At 56.7% G+C, this 19,378-nt stretch overlaps 1 long non-coding RNA gene across 1 annotated transcript; it reads right to left on the bottom strand.

Annotated features, from left to right (window-relative positions):
* Positions 1 to 10,085: 10,085 nt before the first annotated feature.
* Positions 10,086 to 19,378, bottom strand: LOC120397010. Its single transcript, XR_005593615.1, has 3 exons — positions 19,216 to 19,378; positions 16,756 to 16,886; positions 10,086 to 10,214 (listed from the first exon to the last, which is right to left on the bottom strand). It is a non-coding gene; the product is annotated as an uncharacterized LOC120397010 (long non-coding RNA).

Below are 19,378 nucleotides of genomic sequence, written 5' to 3' on the forward strand. Positions count from 1 at the left end.
CAGCAGCAACCAGGGCCGGGTTCAATACCTAGGAGTTCCTTTCCATCAATACAACACAGAACCGGCTCGAGCCCCCACCTGGGAAAATTACACACCACCCCCGGGCGCCTCTAAGGGACAATACTTCCCCTCTCGCAAGCACAGAGTCTGAGTGCAGAAAGGAAACGTTTAATGAAAGGAGGGAAAGGAGGGAATATGCCACAGGCAGGATTCCTAAACCTAAAACTGTGAGCGGGACGCCCGCTGCAGGGTGGGGGGAGGGAGGGGCAGAGCCTTCCGCCTCCTGTTCTTGAGTTCTACAACCAAACGTTCCTTTTCTGTGCCCCCGTCTGCTCCCTCACCGCACCCCACTCACAGTGGTTCTCCTGGGTCAGTGAGGTCCCAGGGTTCCAAGGTGCATCTGTGTGAGTTCCCCTCCCACCCCGGGAAGAAGGCACCTTGCTCTGCCCTCTGAGCAGTTGATCTGCCTGGGCACCCTGCCAGCTGCGGTTCCTCTCCGCTGGCCGCCCCGCCAGCTGTGGTTCCTCAGTGCCCGGCCGCCCCGCCAGCCGCGGTTCCTCTCTGCTGGCCGCCCCGCCAGCCACGGTTCCTCTCTGCTGGCCACCCCGCCAGCCACGGTTCCTCAGTGCCCGGCCGCCCTGCCAGCCGCGGTTCCTCTCCGCTGGGCGCCCCGCCAGCCACGGGTCCTCTCCGCTGGGCGCCCCGCCAGCCGCGGTTCCTCAGTGCCCGGCTGCCCCGCCAGCTGCGGTTCCTCAGTGCCTGGCCACCCCGCCAGCTGCGGTTCCTCAGTGCCTGGCCACCCCGCCAGCTGCGGTTCCTCAGTGCCCGGCCACCCCGCCAGCCGCGGGTCCTCTCCGCTGGGCGCCCCGCCAGCCACGGATCCTCTCCGCTGGGCGCCCTGCCAGCTGCTCATTCTGCTCACACCCGCTGCCACCCGCCTCTCTACAGGTCAGTCTCTTGAGAGTCCAGCCAACTCTTCGAGACTGTCAGCTCCTAGTGACGCAGGCTGGGCAGAAAGGCTGTCCCACCACAAGTGTTGTCGGCCCTAGTGAGCACTTTACATAGCAGAAGACTCCTAATGGAGCCTATTTAGCCCTATCTTTGAACAGTGGGGGAGGAACAGGTTAAACCAAACCAGGGACCCTTACGGAGAGTCCACGCAGCCTAGCAGGGACACCTGTCCCCACCCCTCTTCCCTTCACAGGGGTCTGGCATAGGAGCCCCCGGCTTAGCAAATCCCTTCAGCTGAGGGTGACCCCTCAATGGGGACAGGCTCAGGGCAGTTCTGCTCCCCTTTACTCTACAATAAAGATAACAAGACTGATAACGTTTCACTACCCCTGCATTCAATACTACCGTGCCTTGTAACCCAACACCAGAGTGGGTGTGTTCATGTACATACAGTTTGCTCCTGGAGTCTCTCCCCTCCCCAGCTAGCTGTCAGGGGAGAGTTCATTCAGCCCCTGCTTACACCCGCATATTTGCACAGGAACACGGGGCCTTCCCATGCAGAGCCCCCATGCACACCAATCCCATGTACACAAATGAGTGTGCAGCAACGATCCAGAATACAAGGAAAGGGTTCCTAGGCCAGCAGTAGCTCTTGATCTCCAAGTTTGTTTGGCTCCACCAGGGCACGCGCCAGGTCAGCTCTCTAAGGGTGTGTCTACACTGCCCACTAAGCATGGGCTGGAACTCACCTTCGCGCGCAAGCCCCTGTTCCGTCCACACACAAACCAGTCTGACTCTGGTCAGCAAGCGCTAGGACCCTGCTGGGAGGGGGGAGCGTGTGCTGGGTCCGAGCCCTGCCACTTTGCAGGGTGGACGCAGGCCAAGCTGCAGCCCCGAGCCAGAAGGGCAGCGTGGCGCAGTATGAACATGATGGCACGGCTGGGAGACCCAGGTCCAGCAACTGTAACCCAGGTTTCTAATGCAGTGTTGGTGCAGACACACCCATAGGGCTCAGCCCTCGTGAGCTGCTGAGGCAGCTTTCAGTGTCCGGCTCCTCGGGACAGCCATCGAGTGTCAGCAATGCAGACTCACCACAATGGTCAGGACTCTGAGGAGACACCCGAGTACCACACTGCCACAGCTCCCCTTAGCAAGGATCGGCTTGGGCCCCAAAGCTCGTCGCCAGGGATCTCCTCCCATCAAATCTCCAGGGTCTTTTGCAGCCCTCCGCACTGCAGCCTCTGAGCATCTCACAAGCATGAATGAATTTATCCTCCCTGGTCCCCTGTGAGGGAGGGAAGGATTTTACAATGAGGCGCAGAAAGATAAAGCAACTTGCCCCAGGTCACAGAGGAAGCCAGTGGCAAGGCCAGGAATCCAGCCCAGATCTCTCAAGCCTCAGTCCCAGGCCTTAAACCGAAGACCAGACTTGTTTCTGAGTAAATAAAACAACACTAGTGAGTCAGGGTCTCTCTCTCCTTTGCCTAAATCCTGTTTGCTTTGGGCCCTGCACTCATCAGAAGGATGAATTGGAAGATTTCAGTCACTTCGCACCTGGGGCAATTTGTAACAAAAACTGGCATATCTTCCTCGTTTAAAGGAGAAAACCAGCCAGTTATTGACGTGCTAAATGCTGTGTATCAGAATTCATCGGGTCGTCCATACAGAGGGAGGATCTGAGATGGCTTTTGGGGGTTAGGAACTTAGCACCAGTTTATAGAAATTCACTGATCCTCATTAGATCTGTGGGTAATTTCTGGTCTCTATCCCCAGTTCTTATTTTTAGTGCTACAAAGCTCTCAGCTGGCTACCTGCTGCCTGTGTCACTTCCAGCCACAACGCTTCGGGGCGGCCGGTCAACACAACAGTCTGGATGAGTGGACTAAGCACAGGATGGATTAACCAATAGCTGGGTTCTAATCCTAGCTCCGGCACTGACTCCCTATCATGGCCTTATTCAAGTCACTCAGCCTTTCTGCCTCAGTTTACCCATCTGGAAGGGGGGTGTTAAAGCACTGAGCTTTCGCCCAGGATGACTGAGTTCGAGGGAAGGGATACCATTCATCAGAAGGTGCCCCAAACTCCACCAGCCCCGAGACCCTAATTCATTTGGGGCATCAGCAGAGCCAGGGATGGGAGAACAGGATGGCAGCTGCTGGGAGAATTGGGCACAGACCCCAAACCTTGCTGCGGTAGCGACAGGCAGTCCTGAGAGTAATGCCCTTCTAGAGCACCCCAATCTGCTGCCACTTTTCTTTCCACTAGCAACATGATCCGAAGGGCTCGGATCCCTGCCGCGGCTGCAGCGTCACCCATCTCCAGGCATCAGCACAGGTTCCCTTTCCTGGCCACGGAGAACAAGAGGCTGATGAGACACCGAAGGCAGCCAGACCCAGGAAATGTTTCTAACAGAGGAGAGGAAATGCTCGGACCCCACCCCCGCTCTGGCATGTGAGTATGGCCACACACCCACGTGCAATCTGCGGCACTTGGGCGTGCACACCCATGTGTGACGGAGACAGCCACCATCTGGGCCGACGCACTGGGGACTTCATAGGCATAAAAGCAGGAGCCTCCAGAGACCGAGCTGTAGAGCCAGGCTCCGTAGCTGAGGGTTTTAACAGACCCACGTCCTCTATGGATTCAGTGGCAACACGTAATGCACGCCGGCCAGTGGGTTGCACAACTTCCCTCACACTTATACAAACCCGGGGGGGGGGCACATTCCCCACACACCCCTACCTCTGCACACCCAAGCGTGCACACGATCTGATCATGCGGTCGGCTGGAGAAGGTTCTAGGCAGAAGTTGTACAGAGACGTAGTTTTACTTAGTCTAATAAAGTTCCTCATCTAAAGAAACAGGTCACATATCCTCATGGAACCACAGGGTTAGAAGGGACCGCAAGGGTCAGCTAGTCTAACCCCCTGCCAAGATGCAGGATTTGTTGTGTCTAAACTGCCCCAGACAGCTGGCTCCAGCCTCCTTTTGAAAACCTCCAGTGAAGGAGCTTCCACACCCTCCCTAGGCGCCTGTTCCACTTTCCTACTGGTCTTACAGTTAGGAAGTTTTTCCTGAGATTTAATCTAAATCTGCTCAGCTGTAGTTTGAACCCATCACCTCTTGTCCTGCCTTCTGTGGCAAGAGGGAACAACTTTTCTCCATCTTTTTTATGGCAGCTTTTCAAGTATTCAAGACCGCTATCATGTCCCCCCGCAACCTCCTCTCTTCCAAACTAAACATGCCCAGTTCCTTCAGCCTTTGCTCATCTGGCCGGCATTCCAGCCCTTTGATCATCTTTGTCACTCGCCTCTGGATCTTTTCCAGTTTCTCTACATCCTTTCTATACATTGGTGACCACAATTGGACACAGTTCTCCAGCTGAGGCCTAACCAGCGCCGAGTAGAGTGGTACTGTCACCTCCAGTGACGTGCACGCTGTGCCTCTGTTAATGCAACCCAGAATTGCATTTGCTTTTTTTTTTGCAACAGCAGCACACTGATGACTCATGTTGCAGTTGTGATCCACCACAACTCCCAGATCCTTCTCAGCAGTGCTGCTGCCAAGCCAGTTATCCCCCATTCTGTATTTGTGCATTTGGGTTTTCTTCCCTAAGTGCAGCACCTTACGTTTGTCTTTGTTGAATTTCATTTTGTCATCTATAGCCCAGTTCTCCAATTTATCAAGATCCCTTTGAATTTTAGCTCCATCCTCCAAAGTGTTTGCAACCCCGCCTCTGCCAGCTGTGTGTCATTTGCAAATTTGATCACTGTGCTCTCTGTTCCTGCATCCAGGTCATTAATAAAGATGTTAAACAGCACCGGACCCAGAAAATATCCCTGTGGAACCCCATATGAGACGACCTTACAATCTGACATTATTCCATTCATAGTTACTCTATGCAGTTGTTTAACCATAGAATCATAGACTATCAGGGTTGGAAGAGACCTCAGGAGGTATCTAGTCCAACCCCCTGCTCAAAGCAGGACCAACCCCAACTAAATCATCCCAGCCAGGGCTTTGTCAAGCCGGGCCTTAAAAACCTCTAAGGAAGGAGATTCCACCACTTCCCTAGGTAACCCATTCCAGTGCTTCACCACTCTCCTAGTGAAATAGTGTTTCCTAATATCCAACCTAGACCTCCCGCACTGCAACTTGAGACCATTGCTCCCTGTTCTGCCACCTGCCACCACTGAGAACAGCCTAGATCCATCCTCTCTGGAACCCCCCTACAGGTAGTTAAAGGCTGCTGTAAAATCCCGCCTCACTCTTCTCTTCTGCAGACTAAATAACCCCAGTTCCCTCAGCCTCTCCTCATAGATCATGTGCCCCAGCCCCCGATCATTTCCATTGCCCTCCACTGGACTCTCTCCAATTTGTCCTCATCCCTTCTGTAGTGGGGGGCCCAAAACTGGACACAATACTCCAGGTGTGGCCCCACCAGTTCTGTATCTACTTAATGGTAGTTCTGCCGAGCCCATATTTCTCCCCTTCACTGTTCCAGTACTCAGCCTGTAAAAACCACCACAAACCTCATCACTTTTCGTTCCAAGTACAAGGCAGACCTATTCCACCTGCCTTTGCTAATGACAACACAGAGCACAGTTTACATGCAATTTAAAATCTCATGCAATTTCCCCCAGAGAAAGGAAGGACGGATGGACGGACAAACCACGTGACAGAGGCTGGTCAAATCACTTAATGTGCTTCTGGAAGGCGCTCAGGAGGGGATGAGGGTTGGATAAGGGATGGGATGGGATATAGGACAAGATGGGGTTGGATAGTTTTAGGATAAGATGGGACCGGCCAGTCCTGCCGCACTGTGCAAGTGTTTTGTGACGCAGACAAATGGGAACGTGTCAAAGACTCACCAAGCTCATTGCATGATTTGGGTCCACGCCTGACGTCCACACTCAGGAGTGAGCAGCTGAGGGGTGAACCCAATGCACCCGCTTCCCCTCTCCCTCACACACAACCCCCGAGGCCCCGTCCGCAGACCGTCTGGATGGGGGAATTCAGCGGTGGAGACGCCTCTCCTGTAATCCGACGCTCCCCTCCCAACAGAAGCCAGGACTCAGAAGAACATTTCCCCGGGACCTGGAATCCCCTCCTCTAGCCAGGCACAGCATGGTGCGGGGGGAGGAGCCACCCCTGGTAACCTCTCCTCCTCTCTGCCCCATCCCCTTGCACACAGGCACAGTGTGCACGCTTACACAGCACGCTGTAGGACATCGAAGCAACACACATGGGCTGAGGTTGGAAGGGGATGGAGAAAACGAGGATCCCTGCAGCTTGGGCAGAGATTTAACAGCTGCTTGCCTGCAACCCGCTGCGTACGTGCCCCTCTATCTTCCCAGTGCTCCGAACCAGCAGGAGGAAATGCTGCAGGCGCTCAGCCCCGAGCTCCTCCACCCGACGGGGACAAGGGGGAGCGGATGGCGGCTGAAATCCCTGGCTGCCCTGTGCCTTTTGCACACACCTCACTCTGGCATGAGGCCAGGCCGAGCCTCGCAAGTCCCCAGGCTCCTCAGGGCTTAGCGCCCACCGCTGACGGGTTAGGTCCCAGTCCTAGCAAGGGGGTGGAGGTGGCCACCAGGCTGGGGGGCCCACTAGCCTGCCCTGTTTTCATGCTGCCTCGCCAGTTCCTGGGAGCAAAGCTGGCCCCTGGGTCCTGCTCTGCAGGCCAGGCCCAAAACCGTGGTGGCTCCTCTCAGCACCGGGGAGTAGGACAGAGCCAAGACTGCTCTGAGCAGGGGATGGCCGGGGGCTCCCTTGGGGGCTGGGGGAAGCAGGCTGGGCCTGAGGCTCCATAGTTGGTGGGGGGAAGAGGGCAGCGGCTGGTGTTGTGTGTTGAAAGTGGCGACCCTACGTGGGGGCGGGGGGGAGATGACTGCAGCCGGAGGAGCACCCAGCGACCCGATGGCCCCAGGCAGCTCCGGCAGGGGAGCTCTGAGGGAGGCGACGGCCTGGCGAGGAGGAGACGGCTGGGAAGAGCGGTGCAGGGACACCCAGCCTGGGGATAAGGGCACATGAGGGGTGGCTTTGTCCCTACCCCCTAAACACGTGGCTTGAAGCGGCTCCAGCATGGTGGCCTAGGGGCCTCAGACGTTTTAGCATCTCCCCCCCCCCATCTTAGTGCACCCCCTCCACCCGCCACCATGCGCTGGAGCCCAGCGTCGCTCCCCTGAGTGTCACATAAACACGAGCTCAGCCCTTCCCGGGAGACACGTCAGGGGCTCGGAGGAGCTGGTTTCCGTGCTCGGACCTTCATCCGAGGACAGAAAGAGCAGTGCAGACTGGAGCCAGGCAGCGACCTGGGACCAAACCCCTCACGCTGGTCCCCGAGTCCCCACAGACTGGGCGTGCGTCGCCCTCTGTCCCAACACGTTTACTGCCCGTCACACCCACTCTGCAGGGTGCTCTGACGGACGGTCCCCGCAGGCCCACTCGAAACGTGGAACACCCCAGCAGCTCCGGGGGGCGACCCAGCCGCCTGGCGCGCTCTCTGCAGACGGGGCAGGTGGCGGGTTCCTTGACAGATGTAGATCTGAGAACCTCGGCAGGGCACAGGGCTCAATGCGGGAAGAAAATCTGGGCGCCTCCACAGGTTACAAAGCTGGGTGGGATCTCAAGATGGGTAGAAGGGGGCTCAGGGCTTGGCCTGATCCCCCTCCCCCAGCCTGTCCCAGCCCCAAGGAGCCATCAGCCCAACCCAGCCTGTCCCCGCTTCCCTCCCGGTCTGCCTGAGCCAGCCTGCAGCTGGCAGCCCGCGCCTCCATCCCTGCCTGGCCCCTTAGTGACCGGGGAATATCAGCCCACTGCAGGATGGGTGTGAACAATGCGGGGCAGGCTCCTGGGGCCCTCACAGATGGTCCCAGGCAGCCATTCACATGGGCTCATTTTCAGCTGCCCTTCCTGCCCCTCCCCCCGTCGGCTCCTGCCCCGGCCCCCCAGGCAGAGTCCCCGCCCCAGGCACTGATTGTGTCTGGGTGCCCGCGCTGCCCCGGCCAGGGGAGTCCTAGCAGGGCCAGGGGAGTCCTAGCAGGGCCAGGGCTAGAGTTAAACTCCCGCGTTCCTCCCGCAGCTCTGCCACTGCCTCCTCTGTGGCCTTGGGTGCACCCCGAGGGAGCGTGCACGCGGGGGAGGGGCGCGCTTACAACCCTTTCAGTTCTGCAGTGAGTCCCATGGTCACCCAAGGACCCATGAGTGGCCCAACGCGCCCTCAGGCAAAACGCTCCCCAGCCCCCCATCGGGGTGCATGCTGCACCCACTTCCCCCCCAAGAGAGGGGACCAATGCAAGGCCCAACAGCCAAAGAGCCCCCAGACCCTCCACCAGGATGGCTCCATTGTCATGGCAACCCCTCTCCAACAGCAAGGTGGGCGGACCCTGGTTTGCATTACCCAGGCCCCTCGCCTCGCAAGCATCCGCCTCTTCCACTCGCCAACCGCCCCCTGGAACAGAGCGCCGGCAAGGCGTCCCCTCCAGGCCTGCGACTGGCCCACACACACGATCCAGCAATCCCGGAGCACTGGGCCAGGGCGGGACACGGACACCGTCCTCAAGGAAATACAGCCCCAAACCGTTTCCCCTCAGTGCATCACCCTGCCAGAGCCCAGGATGCAACATGAGGTCCAGCAGAGGCAGCAGGTGCCTCCAGGGACACCACCTGACATGGCTGCCCCACGTTCCTAACAGGCCGAGACCTCTCCACATGGGAGCGAGCTCGCAACGCCAAGCAAACGAGGCGCCGTGCAGCTGGAAAGCACTCGCCAGCCCTGGGCTTTCACTTCACTGGCCTACCGTTGGAAGGGGGCAGGGGGCACGTAGGCAGAGCTCACCGAATGACACTGTGGAAAGAAATCAGCTTCTCCTATTGCGAGAGAGGCCAACAAACGCTTCCAACCCGGCAAAAAAGCTAGCGCCTGGCCAACCCCCACATCAGATCTTGCCCAGGCTGAGTCACTGTTTGGATGGGAGATTTCCAGGGAAACCCAGGGAACTCTTCTCCGAGCCAGCAGTTAGCTCAGGCCCTGGCCTGTGATCAGAGGACACCGAGGTGCTGGATGAGATGAAACCAGATGGTCATTAGGGACCCCTAGATTCACTGACTCCATGGACGGAGTAGCCTCCAAGGCTCTTCACACTGTGACCATGTGGCCTTCATGGCCAATGGCAGAGAGAGAAATCAGAGCCTTAAGTTCCCCACACACAGGCCCTCACCCCCAGAGTTAAGGGAGAAACTCGTTCTGGGTTAGTTCCCCTGGAAGCCCCTCCCTGGAGGACAACCCAGTAAGTCTCTGCCCTTCACTAGCGCTGCCCAGCAAACAGATCTCAAAGGGCTTTGCAAACCATAATGAATTAGTCCCTCCCAAATGCCCCCCTGCTCCTGGGAGGTGGATATTATTAATCCCATTATAAAGATGGGGAGCCTGAGGCCCCGAGTGACTTGTCCAGGGTCACGAATTGAGTCAGCGGCAGATCCAGGGATAGAAGGCAGGTGTCTTGGAGAGCGAGCGAGAGTGAGCATTGTCTGGTGAATGAAAACAAAGACATAGGACCTCTGGACCCCAAACCTGAGGTCTTGATATTACCCCTCTCCCACCCAGATACAGCCACGCCTGCCCAAGCAGGTCTGCCATTCTATCCAGCAGAGGGCAGCGGTGCCACACACACACACCCCCCATGTGGCACAGCACAGCCCATTTCTCAGGAGTTGGGGTGTGAGCTCTGGTGACTTGGGCAAATGCCCAGGCTGGGTATCAGTTTGCCACGCTTTGTTCTCTCCGTTACAGCTTCTTTAAGAACTGCAGGGAGCAGCAGGGAGGAGAGAAAGGTGGGGGAGATTTCTAAGCATGCAGGATCAGCTGGCAGGGCATCTCCGGGCACTCCTTAGCTAGCTCTTAGTGCTCTCTGACCAGCTTAAACCAATCAAAGGCTTTATTCGATCAGTTTCAGGAGGCTTCCTTAAGCTGCTTTCAGCCTTTAGATCATTGTAAATGTCAATTAAAAAAAATTTCCATCACACTCAGTGGCTCCAACCTCTTGTAATTTGGCTGTTTGTCTCCTTACTCCATCTTTCTGGTACCGATGAGCCCGGGGCTTAGAAAGAGAGAAGCTCTCCTGTCCGTGTGGCAGCAGCTGGAATCAGAGAGCATCTGCTGCAGGGCTGAGGTCAGCAGGCCATGTTTGGCTGACTCACAGAAGCATCCAAGTTTTGGGGGACTGATGACCCCAAACAACCCAAGCGGGAGACACCAGGATCTAGTTAAGAAAAACCCAAGCTTCAGATTCCAGCAGCAATTCATGCAGAGGCTTCCTGGAGGGAGAGAAACTCGGAGAAGCTAACGGGCAACCCAGAAGCGTGCTAGTGGCAGTTAGGAAGAGATCTAAACAGGGGCGAGAGCAGAAACAGCAGGCAATAGGAGTAGCCAGCCTGGTGCCTGGCCCGCCAGCCAAGACTCATGACCTGTGAACTCAGGGCTTTCAGATCCAAACTAGGGTGACCAGATGTCCCGATTTTATAGGGACAGTCTCAATTCTGGGGTCTTTTTCTTATATAAGCTCCTATTACCCCCCACCTCCATCTCGATTTTTCACATTTGCTGTCTGGTCACCCTAACCCAAACACACACGGGTGTGCGAGCTAAAGGAGCAGCTCGGCCACTAGAGGGCGCCGCTGCACAGGATGGGGACGATCCTGAGCCAGTTGAAAATGTTTCAAACAATAAATGGTTTGTGAAAGGAAATGAACATTCCCTGTGAAAATCAAGACTGGGGGCGCAGGGTTGCCAAGAGAACGAAATGAAAAATGGAGGGTTTTTTTACACAAAAACTTTTGTAGTTACGTTTTCCTCTCCCTTTTCTCTCCCCCCCCCCCGCACCCCCCAGCACCAGGGGAAAATTACCACAAAACTTTGTTTTTCAATTTGAGATGAACATTTCCAGGGACTCTTTGAATGGTACAAAACTGCCTCCCCTGCCCAGTCTGCTCCCTGGCCCATGGAGATTTGCTCTCAGGTCTGCTTCCTCTGCTGGGGAGGGAGATCAGGCCAGCCCAGGAATGACATGGATACGCAGCCACCCACTGTGCCGTCTCTCAGTCCTGGCCCTGTGCAGTGTCATGCCCAGAGACTCCCTGCCAGGCAGAGGCAGCAAGCCTTGTGCTTCATGTGAGGAGCTGGCAGGGTTAGCCGCAGGCCTGCTCCTGTGTCTTGCCAAGCAGGGAGCATGGGACCAGGCCAGGATGCTACACCCGACCTGGTCACGTAGCTGCCTGTTTCCATCAGCAGCCAAGGCTCCCGGGCTGCATCAATGTCCATCACACGCAAGGCAGGGGGAGCTGAGCGGGACATGAGTGGGCAGGTGGGGCTCAAACTCAGCAGCTACCTTTTGGGAAGGGGAGAGGGATGCAACGGGGGCTGGAGGGGGAACAGCTGGATGTCAGTGGGGGTTGTTGCCAAGAAGGCTAACAGCATTTTGGGCTGTATAAGTAGGGGCATTGCCAGCAGACTGAGGGACGTGATCATTCCCCTCTATTTGACACTGGTGAGGCCTCATCTGGAGTACTGTGTCCACACTACAAAAAGGATGTGGAAAAATTGGAGAGAGTCCAGCGGAGGGCAACAAAAATGATCAGGGGGCTGGAGCACATGACTTACGAGGAGAGGCTGAGGGAACTGGGATTGTTTAGCCTGCAGAAGAGAAGAATGAGGGGGGATTTGATAGCTGCTTTCAACTACCTGAAAGGGGGTTCCAAAGAGGACGGATCTAGACTGTTCTCAGTGGTACCAGAGGACAGAACAAGGAGCAATGGTCTCAAGTTGCAGTGGGGAAGGTCTAGGTTGGATATTCGGAAACACTATTTCACTAGTAGGGTGGTGAAGCACTGGAATGGGTTCCCTAGGGAGGTGGTGGAATCTCCTTCCTTAGAGGTTTTTAAGGTCAGGCTTGACGAAGCCCTGGCTGGGATGATTTAGTTGGGGGTTGGTCCTGCTTTGAGCAGGGGGTTGGACTAGATACCTCCTGAGGTCCCTTCCAACGCTGACATTCTATGATTCTATGGGTGTGGGGGGAGGGCTGGCTGCTCAGGCTAGAAATAGGTTTAGCTGGACCACGTCAACGGGGCTGGAGCTGGGAAAAATAACGGGCCCACGCTTGTCACTGGGCCCCTCCAATGGAGCTGTTTGAAACCACTTCACAGGACACGGCTTCAGGCCACGGGCAGACAGGGCATCCGCCCTCTGGATTGCAACCACCCGTCACCTCGAAGCGCAGCTCAGCTGGCAGGCCAGGGCAAGATGTGGGTCTGCAATAGAGATCTGCAGGGAAGGATGCTCCAGCGATTACAGTGCTGGCCTGGGACTTGGGAAACCTGGGTTCAAGCACCTGCTCCTCTACAGACTTCCTGTGTGACCTTGGGCAAATCATTTAGCCGCTCCGTGCCTCAGTTTCCCCTTCTAAAATGCAGCTGATGGAGCAGTGCTACCACACAAGGGTGTTCTGAGGATAAGCACATTAAAGAATGTGAGGTGCTTGGACACTACAGCAGAGGGGGCCAGAGACGTACCTAAGACGTACCAAACTACATTGACCTCCTTATATTGGTGCAAGCTTCCCTGGTCTACACAAGCCTGAAGTCATCCAATTCCTTGATCCCAGGAACACTGTGGGCCGAGTGCTGGATCCTGACCTCTCAGTTCCCCCCGGCACATTATGCAACGACGGCTCCTGAATGTCTTCCCAGCTGGGCCAATGCCACTGGCCGGAGCGCACACCTGGCCAAAGCGTGGTGAATCCTGTCTGTGCTGGAAACGTGGGACACCGGCAACGAAGCTGTCCTCCCGGAGATGAGCTGGAAGACACCCGGCGTCACTGCTGGACCTCCGCCTGCAGCTCCCACTGAGCAGGCGTGGATGGGAGACTGCCAAGGTGCTGCACGGCTTGGCACTGGTGATTCCGTAGATCGGGGAGCTCGTTTCACAGAGGTCAGGAGGAAACAACACCTCCACGTGGTACTCGGTTGTGGTGCTTTTGGACAAGATCTAGCTAGGCACTCCTACAGCCCCACTACCACCAGAGCATCTGAGATGCAACACCACAACATAGACCCTACGGTGCTTAAACAGAGGGGTCCTTCCGACCAAGTAACATCTCGCTCCACCCAAAGTTCTCCTGCTGTTTCAAGTGGCTACACTTTTCGTCTCCACATTGTGTGCTGTTGAACAGCTGCTGCATTCCCCCCCAGAGGTGGCTGCATTCCAGCAGCGATCAAAAGCCATCCCTGGACAGGCAGCGCCTCGTGTGCCGGTTTAAAAGCCTCAGGCTGTTTGGGATCCTTTGGCACGAAAGGCTCTAATGAAAGGTGAACTCCCCTGGGTGGAATATTGTACACGGGGGATTCTGATTTGCACTTTGCTTTCCCTGTGGTGGCCAGGCCCGAGCCAAGAGTTTCCCTCTGGCGCACGAGGGGTTGAGAGAAGAGGCTCCCAGGAATGGGTTAATTCTCCTTCCCTGGGATGTGGGGTCCGGTGATAAGGAAGGACTGGCAGGGAGGGAAGGGGAATCAAGCCAGAGTAACACCTCCCTCCACTCCTCCCCAAGTGTCCAGGATGCTGGGACTCTTCTGGCCTGGAATCCCCTTCCTTGTGCTGCAGTAACACAAGGAGATTAGCATCTCCTTTCCCTGGGACAGGAACACACGTCAGCACCTTCCCCAGAGCTGTATTAACAGCTGCCTCCCTGGATGGAAATGAGACATTAAAGGATTAGGGCTGGGCCGGGCTCCAAGGTGCTCTGTCACTCTAGGCCCAGGGAGTGGGAGTGTATTTATAGGCGCTTTGCTGCGGAGCCAGTGGCATCTCCCCTCTTCCCCGGCCCCGGCCCAGGAGCCAAGCGGTTATCGAAGTTTGTGCACAGGAGGGAGAGTGACATAACCATTTGGAGGCCCAGAGATGGCAGAGCGCTTGCATCATCCCCTCGCTTTTAGAGGGGCGAACAAGTGCGCGAATTTAACTCTTGGAGCCCTTCTGCGCTGAGGACCCACTGTGCACCAGGACGCCTGGGTTCTTTTGCCGGCTGTGCCACTGACTCGCTCGGTCTCTCCAGGCAAAATGCACCGTGCCTCAGTTTCCCCATCTGGGATTGTAACACAAGTCCAGGCCCTCACAGCTATCACTACACTCACTCAGACCTTCCCGGCAGCACAGAAGTCAGAGCCTTCTGCTTCAAAAGCGCCAGCAGGTGCCACCCTAGGCTCTGTGTCTGGGGTAACCTGATCATGGCACTACCATCAGATTAAATAGAATAAAGGAGACTTTCCTCTAGCAGTATGGGGCTTATGACACACAGCTGAGAAGTTCAGCTGCCAGGCGCTAGCCGGCAGCAATACTGACACGCTAACTCATGTGCGGTGGTATTTGCTATCCAGAGGCAAGAGCATGCTCTGTCCTGTGCTGACATGAACAGAGCGTGTGTCCCGGCCCCAGAGAACTCGAGCCCAGCTCAGACACGTGTGTTCCATCCAACACGGCGGGGGCTATTTCTTTTTCCCACCCATCCCCTGGGAAATCACAGGCTGTCCAGCCTGGCACGCCCACCCTAACCTCTGACCTGTCTTTTCCAGCCCCAGTGACATCCACGGGACATCACTACGAGTGAATCTCTCTCCACTCACGTCCCAGCCCCACGCCCTTCATCTGCCCACCGGGTCTGTCCCGGCTTATTCAGCTCATGAGATCACAACATCCCCAGTCGTGAGATGATCAGTCAGGGGCTTTCATCAATGCCTTGGAATACAATTAATAACCATCATGAATGGCAGCCGAAGAACCATGGCTCCATACCCCGGCCTAACTGGAAGGAGGGGCTGTGTTCCCAAGCCTGAAACCCCCCCCCCAGCTCCCAGCCCAGCCCCCGCCCTTCTGCCCCCGTGTGAACCAGCGCTCCCCCCAGATTTACAGATGTCTCCCTCCAGGAAACCCGGCGCTGAAGTCAAACAGCTGGGGGATTTTTTCTTTAACTGTTTCCCCCACAATTTCTCTCCAAAGCTCCCCAGGCAACATGGGGAAACGTCAGCCAAACAATGAGCGCCTTTCAACCTCTGGCCAGCTGCCTCAACATCTGGAACAGGTCACCAGTGACACGAGTTTGGGAGGCTGCGTGTAATTCTCCCCACCCCCGAAGAGATTCCCCCAGCTCACGAACCCACCACACAATTTGGCTCGCTGGGCCGTGGCTGCCCGAGAGAGGGGTTAGGAATTGGAAGAGCTGGAGGAGCTGCTGTTCTTTCTCTCTCTCTCTCTCTCTCACACATACACCCGGTGCCAGCTGGATGCGGGGTCCATGCACAGAAGGGAATAACCCACGTGACTCAAACCCAGGAATAAAACTCCAGCCTGCACCTCCTGCTGCATCTGCGAGGGTCCCACAAGCGCCCCTTGCCACAGCAGCCCGTCCACGGGTTAACAGCAGGACAGTCATCACCACGCTCCTGGAGTCGGCTCGATTTGGGGCACACCCGGGATCTCCATCTGCCCCTTTCATCAAAGTGCTCTACGGGCCATAACGCAACGCGCTCAGGAGGTGGGCAAGTGTGACCCTCATTCTACAGTGGGGGAAACTGAGGCACGGCAAAGGGATAGGACTTGTCCGGCATCACTCACATCCCACGTTGGCAGCAGGAGCTGGGCACAGAATCCAGAAGTATCAACTATCCTAGCCCCACCCCTCATGGCCCTAGGCAGGAGTGGCAGCCCCCACCCCCACCCCCAGGCACATCGAGAGCAGACTGGCAGATGGGAGAAAAGTGACCCAGGTACTTACAGGATTCCTCAGAGACATCCCAGGCCAAGAAATCGAGCCAGCCAAAAGAAGGGGAAATGATGGGATAGCGTCTCGTCAACGAAGCCAGCCCTGGGCAGCCCAGCCAGCTTCTCTGGAGAATGGGGATGCGCCAGCCACACCCTGCACCCCTGCAACGGGCGGGAGCCGGGTCAGGCCCTGCCCACTTTGGGCTGCGGTTCCCATCCCAGCTCACAAGGCCGGGGTCAGTGTTTGGATGGGAGACCCAAAAGCAAACGCCAGTGGGGTGCAAGGGAGCAGTACCGGGGTACAGCAGGTGGTGCCCTTTTCTCCAAGTCTGTGCCTACGAAAATACTATTTGGCCTTCCCAGAACCCTCTCCAGGTGCCTCCCAGCCACTAATGAGTTTAGCCTCAGAACCCCCCTGCAGACTAGGGCAGCGAGTGTGAAAAATCGGGACGGGGTGGAGCCTCTATAAGAAAAAGCCCCAAATATCAGGACTGTCCCTATCAAATCGGGACATCTGGTCACCCTACTTCAGCTGGGCCCATTTCCCATGACACAGCTGGTGAAACTGAGGCCCACAGAGATTCAGAGACCTGCTTAGCAGATGGGTGGAAAACGATTTCACGAGGAGGGTGGTGAAGCACTGGAATGGGTTACCTAGGGAGGTGGTGGTGGAATCTCCATCCTTAGAGGTTTTTAAGGCCCAGCTTGACAAAGCCCTGGCTGGGATGATTTAGTTGGTGTTGGTCCTGCTTTGAGCAGGGGGTTGGACTAGATACCTCCTGAGGTCCCTTCCAACCCTGATAGTCTGTGATTCTGTGGTCTGTGATACAGCTAGTACTGCAAACCAGGCATTCATCACAAGTTTCGCTTCCCTGCAGAGCCACTGCCTTGGCCCCACACTCCGGAGCCGAGACCCTCACCCCTCAGACACTCCCTGTCCCATGGAACTTTTGGCAAAAGCGAGACCCCTGGTTTCCTGGCTACATCCCACCTACCTAACTCCCAGCCTGAAGCTCCCGCTGGATGCAGGGCTCTCCTTCACTTCCTGTCCTGAACGCTTGTGCAGAGGCGCTGTGAGCCCGCTGCTCCCTTCCACCCCAGCGGCAGCTGCATTGTACTGGGACTGCTAGAAAAAGCAGAGAAACGGTTTCCATTCTAATTCCCTCCACAGTCAATTCCTTTGAACCTCAAAATGCCCACCCAGGGCTGTATCCCAAAGGGAAATTGCTCAGGCCTGCGCTAAAACAGCTGAGGGGCTTGGGAGTTCTGCTGTCTTATTAGCAAAGTGCCTGGGGATGCTGCAGAAAGCTGGAGGATGCTGCAGGGGGCGGTAGTGTGCTCCACCCCATAAACACCACTGTCCTACAGAAACAACCCCAGGGCCCTTGCCTCTCGGTTCCTGCTAACCCCAGGAACCCGGTGTCCTCTCTAGCCGAGATGCATTGAGCTCCCTCCATGCTCACCTCACGGCCAGATCTCCCAGCCATCATTAGCCAAACAGGCTGGTCTTCAGCATATTGGAGGCATTTTGGTGGCTGCAGGCTGAGCTGGCATCGGGCTTAGTGCCGGGACCATGGGAAGGCCAGTGCTGGTACAGGGCAGCCAGGTCCCAGACCACTGCTGCGCTTCACCTCTAAGAGCAAGATCCCAGCTGACACTAACCCTCCAAACTGCCCTTGCCACAGCGTGTGCGTGTCTGTGCGTGTGCACATCCGAGTGGTCTGGGGTGCGGCTTGGAACGCGCGGGGAGAGGATTCCCTTTCTAATGAGCAGAACAGGCGTCCCCCCCGCCAGGATTTCCCAGAAAGGGGGAATCTCAGTGTAACTAGTTCAGGGCTCGACAGCTCCCCGAATTGCCTGGAAAAGCCCGGTCAGGGCTCACCTCTACCCAGGTTCGTGCACCGCACCCAGCACCAGGAACAAGTTAACTGGCTGGGAACAGAAATGAGTCAGTTGTAGTTTCTCCACCGGCGAGGGGAGACTGGAGGGAGGGTGCAGGGGTGTGCGCATGGGGGCTCGCCCTGCATCTTCCAGGCTCACTGCAACCTCCTGGGGTGCATCACTCCCCCATCTCCCTGGCAGCAAACTCCCCGCCCTGGGAAGCTCCCCCTACTTATGCGATCTCGCCTCACCACAGCGTGACCCGCCCCCTGCTCGGCAGCTTCTCCCACAAACCCCTTGGGGCCCCTCTCTCTATGTAAACGTGCTCCCCGCTCCCAGATCAACTGGAACAGCCACCGCCCTGCCCCGCTTCCGATCTTCAGAGCCACCTGTGCTGGCCTAAGGCGGATGAGGGCCCCAAACGGTGAGGCTTCTAAATGGGGCCCAGGGCTGAGACTTGCTGCAGCCACACATCCCCAGCAGTCACCTTCATCCTCCCCCCGCTGCGGCTTGGCCCTGTTTGAGTTGTACGGGCTTTGGTGCAAGGACTGGCCTTGGGTCTGTCTGTCCAGCACCCTGGGGTGTCCCAAACGGGCCTCTAGGCCCCCCTCTAATGCAAACAGTAAATGAGGGACCTGGAGATCCTTGACCCCAGCACAATCCCCCAACCACAGGCTGCGGAAGTGTCTAAAGTAGCAGCCAGGGCAACTGGAGAAGACAATTATAACCAGAGAGAGGCCATGACCCCAAAGGCCCGAGTAACCTTCCCGGGGGGCTGGATTTCACAGCTTCAAGATCCTGCCTGCTGGCGTCACAGACCCTCCCAGCCTTTATTCCTCACGCTAAACAGCTTGGAGAGACTCTGGAGATTCAGCAGGTGGCGCCCTTCCCGCTGCCGCCCTGTTCTGTGACTGAGGGGACCCCGTGCTGCGCGGCGCGCTGTGGGTCACTGGATAAGGGGAGTTCTCTGAACCATAGAAGATCAGGGTTGGCAGGGACCTCAGGAGGTATCTAGTCCAACCCCCTGCTCAAAGCAGGACCAATCCCCAGACAGAGTTTTGCCCCAATCCCTAAGTGGCCCCCTCAAGGATTGAACTCACAACCCTGGGTTTAGCAGGCTCAAACCACTGAGCTATCCAGGACCGACCCAACACCCCAGCATCACACTAGGGGACGCTGTGCTGCAGGTGCGGCTGCACCGGGCTTCAAGCCAAGGTCCCGACTGCTCAGCATCATTAATAAACCCCTACCCCCCCTTTTTTTAAATATGTGGAGGGTTATTGTCCCTCATGTCCTAGCCCGGCTCTGGGTCATTCTGTTCTGCCTCCCTAAAATCTCCTCCCCACAGCCTAGTTTCAGCTGGTTACAAGAGCCTTCGCTTGTGTCCCAAACTGATGTGCAGCGTTGCTGTGGGGTACCAAAGAACTGTTGTGTTCCGCCCCAGAGGTGGCTGCACTCCACTGGTAGAGAATTCCTGTTCGCCGATGCTGACAGGCGATGACATGAATATGGACAACAATCAGGATTGGTACAAAGAGGAGGGAACCTAAGATCCACCTATCCATAATACTGACCTGACTCTCAGGCACTGTCGTATCAGAACTTCTCCCAATCTTCAACGCATGTATCTTCTCTACTCCCCTGTGATGCAGGGCAGTGCTGCAATCTCTGTTTCACAGGTGGGGAACTGAGGCACAGAGAGGCTAAGTGACCCGCCCACAGGGACAGTAACAGGAT

Source organism: Mauremys reevesii, linkage group 2, assembly GCF_016161935.1.
Source record: "Mauremys reevesii isolate NIE-2019 linkage group 2, ASM1616193v1, whole genome shotgun sequence".
Lineage (NCBI taxonomy): Eukaryota > Metazoa > Chordata > Testudines > Geoemydidae > Mauremys > Mauremys reevesii.